The 13,595-nt window shown below is 40.9% G+C and overlaps 1 non-coding gene and 1 pseudogene across 1 annotated transcript; one reads left to right on the top strand and one right to left on the bottom strand.

Moving 5' to 3' along the window:
• Positions 1-13,595, bottom strand: part of LOC124510736 (methyl-CpG-binding domain protein 4-like) — a 42,085-nt pseudogene that overhangs the window by 25,683 nt on the left and 2,807 nt on the right.
• On the top strand, positions 1,164-1,271 carry LOC124511996 (U6 spliceosomal RNA). Its single transcript, XR_006962035.1, has one exon. It is a non-coding gene; the product is annotated as a U6 spliceosomal RNA (small nuclear RNA).

Below are 13,595 nucleotides of genomic sequence, written 5' to 3'. Positions count from 1 at the left end.
AAAACTTGAATACCCAGATTCCTCTGAGCCCTTTGAGCCTACAGAAGGAGCTCACCCCCTCCCATTAAGAGCTAACCTCTCATCTCCCCCTTGTGGAGATCACACAGAGGCTGCTCCCCCCCAAGGCAACGCTCACCCACCCACTCCCATCTCTGCAGGGATGTGGACCCTCAGGACCTGTCCTTCCTAACCACCAGGAGTTTAATCTCCAAATGGTGACTGAATCTTAAAATTAGGATTGACCTACAATATAACCCATAGGGCCTGATAAGGAAGGAAAGGGACTGTACCCCAAAGGGAGCTAGCATGTGCCAGCAAAAGCCAGGAGAGCACCTATAGGATTGGATTCTAGAGTGTTTGTTTGATCAAGAGGACTAGAATATATAAATTGAAGAAGGGAGAGTTTATCCACTTACAATCACCTTCCCAGGACACAGGATTTAATACTCTACTAAGAATATTAATTGCCGGGGTGCCTAAATACTGCTAAGTGGGTGCCTGGGTGGCTCAGTTGATTGAGTGTCTGACTCTTGATTTCGGCTCAGGCCCTGATCTCAGGGTTATGGGACTGAGCCCCACGTCATGCTCTGCATGGAGTGTGGAGCCTGCTTGGGATTCTCTCCCTGTCTCTCTCTACACCACCCCCCTCTCTAAAATTATTTTTTTTGTTTTAGTGTTTATTCATTTTTGAGACAGAGAGAGACAGAGCATGAGCAGGGGAGGGGCAGAGAGAGAGGGAGACACAGAATCCGAAGCAGGCTCCAGGCTCTGAGCTGTCAGCACAGAGTTTGACGCGGGGCTCGAACTCACAAACCATGAGATCATGACCTGAGTGAAATGGTCGGACGCTTAACCAACCGAGCCACCCAGGCACCCCAGATTAAAAATATTTTTTAAAAGAATATTAATTGGAAAGCTGCAGTTTGGAGTTAATATTCTCAGTACATATATGTATCTGACAAAAGATTTGTATCTAGGATACATAAAGAGCTTCTACAGGTTAGTAATAAAGGGCTTGAATAGACAATTAACAAAAAACATATGAAAGGCCAGTGAGCACATGAAAATGGTCTCAACATCATAAATCATCAGCAGAATGCAAATTAACCACAATGAGATACCTCCATACACTCATCAGAATAGTTAATATGAAGAAGGCTGACGTGCTCGCCTCAGCAGCACATGTGCTAAAACTGGAACAATACAGAAAAGAGCAGCATGGCCCCTGTTGCAGGGATGATATGCAAAAAGACCCACAACACCACGCATTGGTGAATATGAGAAACAACCAGAACTCTGACATTCTGCTGGTAGAGTGTAAAACGGCACACAAACACTCCTAGGCACTTTCTTAACTTAAAACTCAGCAATCCCGCTCCTAGGTATTTATCCAAGGAAAAATAAAAACGTACGTCGACGGAAAGCCTTGTACGAGAATGTTCATAGGAGTTTTATTTATATCAGTGACAAAATTCAAAATGGCCCCGGTGTCCATAGGCAAAGAGATAAACCGTAGCATAGTCACGTAAGAGAAAACTACCCAGCAACAAAGTGGAATGAATTACTGATACACATAAAAACAGAGTGATCTCAGCAACATTACACTCAGTGAGAAAAGCGAGACACAGAGTAGTACCTAGAAGGTATGGGCAAAACTCATACCTTTGATGAGAGAAATCAGAGGAACGGTTGCTTCCGGACAGGGGACTCACTGGGAAGAGGCAACAGGAAACTCTTTGGGGGTGATGGAAATGTCTTATATCTTGACAGAGCTATGACTTACACAGATACATGCATTTGTCCAATCGGTTGAATTGTACGCTTGAGATCTATGCATTTCACTATATGTAAATTGTACCCTGATTAACATAAATAATCAAGCCTCATTCTTCTTTCCCTTTTCCTCCTATTTTTTATCTTAGTTAGCACATCACCATTTATTTAATAGTCTTCAAGTCCAACCCATTCTAGACTTCCCTCTTCCTCTTCATCTGCCCCTTCATATTCACTACTAATGACCCAGGCTTAGTTCACACCCCTGGACTGGCGAAATAGATTTATAACTGGACTTACCATTTCTTAATTATTTCTCTACAATGCCAAAAGAGTGACCTTCCTAAAATTCATAACCCTTCCTAAAATTCACTCCCTCATTAAACGCTCCTTGATAGATTTATGCTACCTGTAAAAGAATATCTAAACTCCTAGTGGAACAATAGGCCAAGTGCTACCTGGTCTAGTCTAGGAACACACCCAGGGAATGTAATGTCTGAAGTCATCTAGTCCCTGGGGCGTCTGGGTGGCTCAGTCGGTTAACCATCAGACTTCGGCTCAGGTCATCATCTCACGGTTCGTGGGTTCAAGCCCCATGTTGGGCTCTGTGCTGACAGCTCAGAGCCTACAGCCTGCTTCAGATTCTGTGTCTCCCTCACTGTCTCTGTCCCTCCCCCACTTGTGCGTGCTCTCTCTCTCTGTCTCAAAAATAAATAAAATTTTTTCAACGTTTATTTATTTTTGGGACAGAGAGAGACAGAGCATGAACGGGGGAGGCGCAGAGAGAGAGGGAGACACAGAATCGGAAACAGGCTCCAGGCTCTGAGCCATCAGCCCAGAGCCTGACGCGGGGCTCGAACTCCCGGACCGCGAGATCGTGACCTGGCTGAAGTCGGACGCTTAACCGACTGCGCCACCCAGGCGCCCCAATAAATAAAATTTTTAAAAAATGAAGTCATCTAGTCCCCAAACAGAGGCCTGACCATTCTGGTTTCCTATCTGCGAACTATGCATTCATGTTTCCAGTTCAAGTGGGATATCTTGGACTTCATAATCATCTCAGTTCAGTAGCACATGCTCATCCTCCCTCCCTGCCTCAGGGAGAGGAGTCTCCATCTCCAGCCACCAAGACTCAACGTGTGGAGTACCAGATAGTCCCTTCCTCTCCCACACCCAGGTGCAAAAGTCCTGTCCATTTCAGCCTTAACAGCACCCACTGCTGCTAACTAGCTGCCTTGTTATAATGTCAGGACCACGTCTCCTCTCCACAGATTACAGCTGTTGCCTCTTAGCTGGTTTTCTCCACTTCAAATGCAACTTGGAGGATTTACATCCAACACATTGGCATCATGCATGGTTTGGATTTTCAGCATCCTGGAGATTCCCACTTTCCCTGGGTATCACCATAACTGTTGCTTTAACTGAGGTTCTGTACAAACTTCAAAAAGATTAGCTATAAAATGAGGGCTCTTAGTGGTCAAATCAACTGTCCATTTTTATGATTCACTTGATCTCAAAGCTGACATTAGCGGCTGGTTTAAGATCAAAACAAAGGCTTATTTTCACCTCATTGAATATGTTTGAGCAAAAATTGAACTGCTTTTGTTGGGGATGCTATTTACAAAAGAAAGGTCCAGAGCATGGCAGGTTATGAGATGCCTTGTAACAAAGATATTTTTTTCTGTAGTCAATGTGTTGGACTAAAGATGGCCAGAAAGTGGTACTGCTACCATTAGAGGTGTCACTGTCCCTTAAATTTGGCCAAGTTCTCTAACTGCTCTGACCAGCAGAATACAAGAGTGATGCTATGCCAGTCATAGGCCCGGACCTTAAGAAACAAGCAGCTTCCGTTTCTTGAGTCTTGAAACAGCCTCTCCTGGAGCCGTCAGCCACCATGTAAGAATTCCAACTACCCTAAGGCCCCCTTGCTGGAGACACACGTAGGGAGGTCCTGAGACCACATGAGAGGACAGACATGCCCAGCCAGCCCCCAGATGAGGTCTCACATATAAATACGTATAAATAAATCTTCCTTACTGTGTTCTGTCTGAATTCCTGTCCCACAAAACTATGAGAAAATGACTGTTGTTTTAACTCACTGAGCTGTGGGGTAATTTGTTACCCAGAAATTGATAACTAGTACAATAAAGACCTGATAAAATTAGCAGCTTTAAATAGAATTCTCCATTCTACAGAAATATGTTGCTAATGAAAATGATCTAATTATTCTTTTCATGTCTTGATGAAATTATAAAGTACAGCTATTAGATATGAAACAAAGATAAGACTCGAAAGTTTGTATGTGGTTTTAAATGAGAGATGAAGACAACTAGAGATTAATATTGGAACACTGCCATATTTTGCTCTTCAGAATGCATATCCAGGAGAACATGTCAAATTCCACTTCTGGATGACTCCCAAGTTTACACTTTAACACATCCTTTTTCAAAACAAAGCATTTTGTTCATCTATTTATTCAATGAATATTTACTGGATACCTACCATATGTCAGGTTCCATTCTGAATGCTAAAGATACAGTGATGAACAAAACGGACAGTTCCTCTCCTCTGAGAGCCTAGAGTGAGTGATAAAATATAAAAAGAGAAAAACAGTAAGCCAGTTAGGCTCAAGAATAAGAAAATAATCTCAGTGGACAAGGTACAGATATACGCAGTGGTGGCAAGAGGGCAGCCCCAGGCCTACTGGATTAGGGACAGGTCCCAGCACTGGCAACCAGGAATTCAGTTCCTTTGGGACAAAGGAGTCTTGCTTTCTGCAAGAAAGCTCTTTTTCTTTTTTTTTTTTTTTTTTAATTTTTTTTTCAACGTTTATTTATTTTTGGGACAGAGAGAGACAGAGCATGAACGGGGGAGGGGCAGAAAGAGAGGGAGACACAGAATCGGAAACAGGCTCCAGGCTCTGAGCCATCAGCCCAGAGCCTGACGCGGGGCTCGAACTCACAGACCGCGAGATCGTGACCTGGCTGAAGTCGGACGCTTAACCGACTGCGCCACCCAGGCGCCCCAAGAAAGCTCTTTTTCTTAAAAAGAAGCTGAAAAAAATGCTCAACATCACTCATCATCGGGGAAATACAAATCAAAATCACAATGAGATACCACCTCACACCTGTCAGAATGGCTAACATTAACAACTCAGGTAACAACAGATGTTGGCGAGGATGCGGAGAAAGAGGATCTCTTTTGCATTGTTGGCGGGAATGCAAGCTGGTGCAGCCACTCTGGAAAACAGTATGGAGGTTCCTCAAAAAACTAAAAATAGAACTACCCTACGACCCAGCAATTGCACTACTAGGTATTTATCCAGGGATATAGGTGTGCTGTTTCGAAGGGACACATGCACCCCCATGTTTATGGCAGCACTATCGACAATAGCCAAAGTATGGAAAGAGCCCAAATGTCCGTCGATGGATGAATGGATAAAGAAGATATGGTATATATATACAATGGAGTATTACTCGGCAATCAAAAAGAAGGAAATCTTGCCATTTGAAACTACGTGGATGGAACTGGAGGGTATTATGCTAAGTGAAATTAGTCAGAGAAAGACAAAAATCATATGACTTCACTCATATGAGGACTCTAAGAGACAAAACAGATGAACATAAGGAAAACAAAAATGATATAAAAACAGTAAAACAAAAATAATATAAATAATATAAAAACAGGGGGACAAAACAAAAGAGACTCTTAAATATGGAGAACAAACTGAGGGTTGCTGGAGGGGTTGTGTGGGGGGGGGGGATGGGCTAAATGGGTAAGGGGCATTAAGGAATCTACTCCTGAAATCATTGCTTCACTTATACTAACTAATTTGGATGTAAATTAAAAATAAATAAATAAAAATAAAAATAAAAAATAAAGTTAAATTATGAAAAAAAAATTGCAGACTGAAACAAAAAAAAAAGAAAAGGAAGCTGAAAAAGACAGCTGCCAATTGGGGCTGGGTGCCCTGTCTTCACAGAAGGCTGTGGGTCTGGGGAAGTGAAGAACAGAGGATCCGACCCAAGCTGGATCCAAGATTCCCCAATATGATCACAGAACAAGGGCAGCCAAGTATCATAAGAAGATCTGATTCCGGGCTGGAGGCAGAGGACATGTGATGGCAACTACAAAACCATAAAATCTCACCTGTAAAAATGTACATCTATTTATGCAGAACATGTACCACTGAGATGCCACATAACCACAACCTCTAAAGTCCACTTAAAATGTTTTGCCTACACAGAAGAAAAGCTGCACTGCCATTTTGTAAGGGAAATCTGTGCTTTGGTTTGTCATCTATTGAGTTTTTATTCTTGTTCCTGTGTGTTTAACAATTGCTATGGTAGGAAAACAAAAATTAGCAGCCTGCCAAGCACTCGTGAGTCATGGCTGCTTTTGAGTCTATTCAGCTGACTAGCAGCTACTGTGCAGCCCAGGAGAGGACTGAGGGGCCAGCAGAAGTGAAGATGGCCCTCCTCATTAAGGGGAGACACTGTATCTCTAAAGAATGGAAATTATCATAAAACCGCAGGTGTTCTCCCATATAGATTCGATTACTTTGAGACTAAAATGAAACAAGGAGTGTTTTGAGTCATAAATATGTTTTTCATAACTTGATTATGAGTAAAATAACAATTTCCTAACTGATGTCATTCAAGTTCAGGTATGGGACACATCAGATTATCCTGGGTAACTTTTTTTTTAATGTTATTTTTAATTTTTTAAAGTTTATTTATTTAATTAATTAATAAGAGACAGAGCAAGTGGGGGGGGGGGGCAGAGAGAGAGCGAGAGAGAGAGAATCCCAAGCAGGCTCTCACGGACAGTGCGGAGCCGGACTAGGCACTTGAACTCATGAACCCTGAGATCATGACTTGAGCTGAAACCAAGAGTCAGAGGCTTAACAGACTGAGCCACCCAGGCACCCGTCCCTGGGTAACTTTTGCCTCATTTATTAGTGAGGCAAATTAGTATCCAGGATCTAGCCATTTTATTCTTAAAAAAAAAAAAAAAATTAGAAAAGAAAAAGGCAATTGAAGTAAATACCTACCCACAGTTTGACAAGAAAGTGGCCAGGGGGCAATAGCATATAGTCAAGAGCACAAGCTCTGAAGCCAGAATAATGAGATTCTGATCTTGACTCTACCAAGTAATTGGTGTGAAATCTTTGGGAGGCAAAATTGCCTATATGTGCCTCAGTTGCCTCAAGCACTCACATACTATATTGACACGCATATATTACATTTTAAGGAAGTCTTCACAAATGAAACTGAGTAGAACAATATTTTTATAAAAATATATTTTATTTTGTTTTGCATCACGAAAAACTTCGAAAACACTCCTTTATTTTGGCCATCTAATGAGGTCGCCCCTAAGAACTCTCATTACTAGACGGGGCTGAGGACTTTCTTTTTATTTTTAAAGAAAGCTCGGGAAGGAAGCCGTATTTAAACCGAAAACTCCCCTCCCAGGAAGAAAACCACTCAGGTGCTGCATCTGTTTTGCAACAGTGCCCCTGACGCCCACGCGAGGATGCAGGGAGCGTCCCCTGGGTAGTCGTCCCACTCCCGACAGGACTCTTGTCCTAAGAGAGCAGAGGAACGGGGGAAGATTAACCCACTCGGTACCCACAACTTCCCGCCTTCCCCTCCGGCAGACAAGCCGGTGCAAATAACGCCGGGCGCCGACGCCGCATCTCACTCACCTGCCACCAAAAAGCTGCCCGACCGACCGCAGCAGCACCTCGCCTGGGGCGTCCCGATCCAGGAGGCGGGGAGAGGGGTGTGGCCACGGCCGGGGCGGGGTTGAGAGCCAAATCACACCCACAGGCCCTTGGGGCCAGACCCTGCCTCCGCCCACCTCTCTGCGCCTGCGCCTGATAACGCGGGGCAGGCTGGGAGGTAGCGATGGCCTGGTGGTTGGTGCGCTGGCAAGTTGCTCGTTGCGCTGCTCTAGCCTTAGCTACGTCCTCATCACCTGTGCCGGCCATCTGAGTGTCCGGCCTTCTCAGTCCTCAAACCCCAATCAAGTGTGAACATAGCCCTCACCCCCGAAAATTTCCTTCGGCCCGTTGGTAATCCCTCTTCCCAGGCAGTCTACTGTAACTATTCCTTACATAACCATAGATCTGCTTTTGGTCACTATTGATTAGTTTGCACTTTATGGAGTTGTATATAAACGTAATCATATACTATGTGCTTTGGAGGGGGTTAGAAATCCAGCTTAATCATTTCTGGATTCATCCATGTTGTTGAGTGTATCAATAGTTCATTCCTTTTTTATTACTGAGTAGTAGTCCATTATATGGATATCGCACCATGTGTTTATCCATTCACACGTTGTTGGACTTTTAGGTTGTTTCCAGTTTCTGGCTATATCAAAGCTATCGACATAGTTGTGCAAGCCTTTGTATGGGCATACGCTTTTGTTTCGATTAATACCTACGAGTGAATGGCTCTCATTATGATAGATATATATTTAACTTTTTAAGAAAACTGATAAATTGTTTTTCAAAGTGGTTGTTCCACTTTACATTCCCACCAACAGTGAGTGACAGTTCTAGATTCTCCATATTCTCACCAAAACTTATTGGACATTCTAAATGTCTAAAAGACATTCTAGAGATCTAAAAGATCTCATGTAGGTTTAATTTGCTTTTGTCTAATGACTAATGAAGTTGAACATCCTTTCATAAGCATATGTCATCCATGTATTTTTTTAGTAAAGTGTCAATTCAAATCTTTTGCCCATTTTTAAAAATTGGGTTTCTCATTCTCTTACTAATAAGTGTTTCAAGTTTTTTACATACTTTGGATGTGTCTTTTCAGATATGTGATTTGTGAATATTTTCTTCCAATCTGTGGCTGGAATCTTTTCATTGACTTAAAAGCATGTTTCAAAAGCAGACATTCTTAATTTTGACAAAGTTTAACTTAGCTATTTTTATTTGTTTTTAGTGTCATATCTAAGAAATCTTTGCCTAACCCAAGGTCCTACAGATTTTGTCTATTTTTTCTCTATAAGTTTCATAGTTCTAAAATTTAAACTTATGTTGATGATCTATGCTACATTAGTTTTTATATATATTACAAGCGATGAGTTAAAGTTACTTTTTTGCTATAGCTATCCATTTTTTTCAGCCATTTGTTGAAAAGATTATATTTTCTCCATTGAACTGCCTTTGCCACTTAGTGGGAAATCAGTTGATTATATAAATGTGGGCTTATTTATGGAATCTATTCTATTCATTGATTTATCTATCATGACATTGATACCACATAGTCCTGATTACCATAGCTTTATAATAAGCTTGAAATCAGATCATTTAAATCTTCCAACTTTGTTCTTTTTTCTCAAAGTGGTCTTTGCTATATGCTTTGCATTTCCAAATGAATTTTAGAATCAGTTTGTCAATTTCAACAAAAACAAAAACAAAGCCTGCTGAGATTTTGATTGCAATTGCAAGGGATCTATAGATCAATCTACATCAAACCTTAAAAATATTGAGTCTTCCAATCTATGAATATGGTATACATCTCCATGTACACAGGTATTCTGTAATTTCTCTCAGAAATATTTGTAGTTTCAGTGTATAGGCCTTGCGTATCTTTTGACAGATTTATCTATAAGTTTTCATAGTTCTAGTGTTATTATAAGTGGTATTATTTTTATATTTTTAATAGTTTATTGCTAATATATAGAAATACAAATGATTTTTGTATACTTGTATCCTGAAAACTTAGTACACTCACTTATTAGTTTAGGTAGTTTTTTATACATACCAAAAGATTTTCTGTATAGACAGTCATTTCATCAATGAATAATGACCATTTTGTTCTTCCTTTCTAACCTGGATGACTTTTACTTCTTTTTCTTACCTTACTGCACTAGCTAGAACCTCCAGTAGCATTTAATGGGGAATGGGTAGTCTTTTCAATATAAATATGGCTAGGTCAGTTGAATATTTATATAAGGAAACATGAGGGGTGCCTGGGTGGCTCAGTCAGTTAAGCATCCAACTTCGGCCCAGGTCATGATCTCAAAGTTTGTGGGTTAGAGCCCACATCAGGCCATCTGCTGTCAGCACAGAGCCCTCTTCAGATCCTCTGTCCCGCTCTTGTTCACGTGCATGTGCTCTCTCTCTCTCTCTCTCTCTCAAAAAATCAATACATATAAAAAAATTTTAATAAAAAAAAACATGAACCTTGGCCTCCACCACACACCATACACAAAAATTAATTTGAGAAGCATATGAAAGGTAAGAGATGAAAGATAAGAGACCGTGTTAATGGGTAACAGCAGGCAAATATTTCCTTCATGGGACACAAATAGCTGTAACCATAGAAGACTGATACATTAATTCAATTTAATTTATAAATTAAATCAGCTTAACTTCTACATCAGTTAATAAAATTTCTACTCATCAAAAGACACCATTAAGAGAGTGAAAAGGTAAGTGACAGGCCAGCAGGAGATGTTTGTAAAACATATATCTGACAAAGGGCTCCTATAAATTAATAAGAAAATCTCTGGATTAATTTTAGGGAAGGGGAAAGGCAGAAGACTTGCACTGACCTTCACAAAGAAGAAGATCCAAATGGATGAAGATCCAAGCAGATGAAAAGGCATTCAACATCATTAGGTCAACAAGAAAATGCAAATTAAAACCACAATTGATTTACCACTATAAATCAAAACTCTCAACCTCCCACCATACTGCAACCAGTCTGGAAAACTGGCAGCATTATTAAAGCTAAATATACATATATGCCCTATGACCTAGTAGCTCCATTTCTGGATATATGCCCAATACAAATGAATGCTTATGTCCAGAGAAAGACATGTAGAGGAATGTTCATGGAAGCTTTATTTCTAATGGCTAAAACTAGAAACAAGCCCAATTCCATCAACAATAGAATGCGCAACCATATTTTGTTATACTCATAAATTGAAATACTACCGTATGTTGTGGAATACAATAATGAAAAAGAACAAACCACTGCTGCATGCAAGCATGTGGATGAATATCACAAATATAATGCCAATCAAAACAACCTAGCCACAAAATATTACATCTGTATGATTCTATTTATATGAAGTTCATAAAGAGGCCAGACTAACCCATGGTTATTTTTGTTGGGGGTGGGGACTGATAACCACTGGGACAAGTACAAGCAAACTTATTGGCGTACCGGAAATGATCTGTATCTTTGTGTGGTGGCTAAACAGAGATATACACATGTGAAAATACACTGTGCTCTACACATAAGATTTATTTGTTTTATGTATATAAGTTTTATTAACATAAAAGACAACTAAATAAAGTATTCGTTTCTGAACATAATGCAATTCTACTGATATATATCTATTTCTGAGCCAAAGTTGCACTCTTAACGCTATAACTTCCTAGGAGGTTTGATGTCTGAAAAATAAGTCTAACTGTTTTTCTTTCAAAAATTTCCTGCACATGTATGCTTCCAGGTGAACTTTGGGATCAATTTTTCAAATTCCTCAGAAAAAACCTGTTAGGATTTTCATTGCAATTATGCCATATCTGTACTTTATTTGGAGAGCACTTAAATCTCTACAATATTGACTCTTTCCATCCAATTAACATGGTTCATTTATTCAGGAATTCAGTCAAGTTTTAAGGTATTTTTCATGTAGTGCTTGAATATTTTTGGTATATTATTATTATGTACATGATATGTATTAAGTAATTATTATTTCTGCTGCTATTATATAAGAAATATTTATCCTATTACATTCTGTAATCATTGATGGTACATGAAAAGGCTTTTAAAAATTATGTATCTGGGGCACCTGGGTGGCTAGTTGGTGGAGCATCTGACTCTTGATTTCAGCTCAGGTCATGGTCCCGGGGTCATGGGATTGGGCCCTACGTCAGGCTCCATACTCAGGGGAGCCTGCTTGGGATTCTCTCTCCCTCCCTCTGCCCCTCCATTCCCTTTTTCTCTCTTTCTCAAATAAAAAAATATCCAGATAGATAGATAGATAATAGATGGATGGATGGATGGATGGATGGATGGATAGATGATAGATGGATGGATAGGTGGATAGATGGATGATGGATAGATAGATCTGGCCACTTTGATGAGCTTCTTCATTTTCATTGAACAAAGTATTATAGTTTTTCTTCATTGGACTTTTTTAACTTCCAGGTATAAAGTATCAAACCTTTTCTCCATTATATGAGAGTCTGATTTTTGGTTAATTTTCTACGTTTTCTTGGAAACAGGTAAAGATGGTATGTGTCAACTATGTTACTTGGCAACATTGCTTGGTTTGTAACTTTTATCTGGACTTGGAGTCACTTTAGCCTTGGGGTCCTTTTCTAACCTGCAAGTCCCTTGTGGGGACCCTGAAGGCCATGCCTTAAAGTTGTTTCCAGAGATATTGTTTGCTAGGGGGCATGAAATCAGGGCAACTTGTACACCTGCCCAATGTAGATCTTGTCTTCTTGCTCCTGAGCCATCTGCTGAGTGAACTGCTTCAAAGATTCCCACGGCTGGAAATATCTGACACTGCCTTGGTGGCATGTGAGGTTCCTGTCCTATATTTTCTGAATAGTGTCCTATATTTTCTGAATAGTCTCCTATATTTTCTGAATAGTGTCGTGTGTGACCTCCAGTAGCCTTAGGAGTCTGAAAGTTAGGCGGAATCTAAGAAGACCTACCCGTGGGCATCACAGGGTAATGGCAACAGTAGGCTATGACCCTCAAATGCTCAATTTACTTCAACTGATGGACTACAAGATAAAGGAATTGGAAAGGAAATGCTAACAAAGCACTGAATGTCTGGGTGAAAAAGTACTTTTACCCCTTCTCTGATGTAGAAAACTCTGAGACATATGACAGAGGACAAATCCCTGTGGGGCAGTTGCAGGTTGGAGTAAAACCAAATTCATACGGAGAGGAGAAACTGTTCATTATCCATGAAAGGGACCTGGCCAGAAACCCGGAAACCTGGCCAGAAAGGGCGACTACGGGGATGGATTCATGTCTGGCTGGGTGGGTGTTGAGGGGGACCACGAAGACAAGAGAATGAACTTGAAGACCCCATACTTGTGATAAACTAGGTGGTACCTCCAAGTTGACTCCAACTCCATTCAAACTTTTATCTGCATGGAGGAATGTTCGAGAGCACACAAGGGAGCAAAGGGCGAAAGCAGACACATGGCTGAGTGGTGTCCAGCAGGAGCAAGCAGGACTACAGTAACAACAGGACTGGGGTCACCAATGAAAGAAAGTTCTCTGTGTGTCAAAAGGGGTAACCCCAGGTCAACCCCAAAATCTGACAAAAACTATGGACTGAGGCCTTGAGTGAATTTAGTGGGACACTAGAGCCCGACCAGTGTCCTCTGCTGCCACCTAGTGAAAATAGATGGGAATGAAAAGATTTTCTACAGTTCAGACATTTTTTTAAAGCCACAATTGGTTATTTTAAGGACCCACGCTGTACTTTCAGACTAGATAAAATTCTTGATTTAACAGCATATGGTGTGGGGAGATGATTTTTCTAAAAAGTTTAGGGGCGCCTGGGTGGCGCAGTCGGTTAAGCGTCCGACTTCAGCCAGGTCACGATCTCGCGGTCCAGGAGTTCGAGCCCCGCGTCAGGCTCTGGGCTGATGGCTCAGAGCCTGGAGCCTGTTTCCGATTCTGTGTCTCCCTCTCTCTCTGCCCCTCCCCCGTTCATGCTCTGTCTCTCTCTGTCCCAAAAATAAATAAACGTTGAAAAAAAAATTTTTAAATAAATTTCACTGTAGTATGTTGTTTGTTACAAACTAGCATGTAATATTG

The sequence above is a fragment of the Lynx rufus genome, unplaced genomic scaffold (genome assembly GCF_022079265.1).
Source record: "Lynx rufus isolate CCGP_SWC_20201006 ecotype Redwood Valley unplaced genomic scaffold, mLynRuf1.p SCAF_16, whole genome shotgun sequence".
Classification (NCBI taxonomy): Eukaryota; Metazoa; Chordata; class Mammalia; order Carnivora; family Felidae; genus Lynx; species Lynx rufus.
This window is presented reverse-complemented; position numbering and strand designations above follow the sequence as displayed.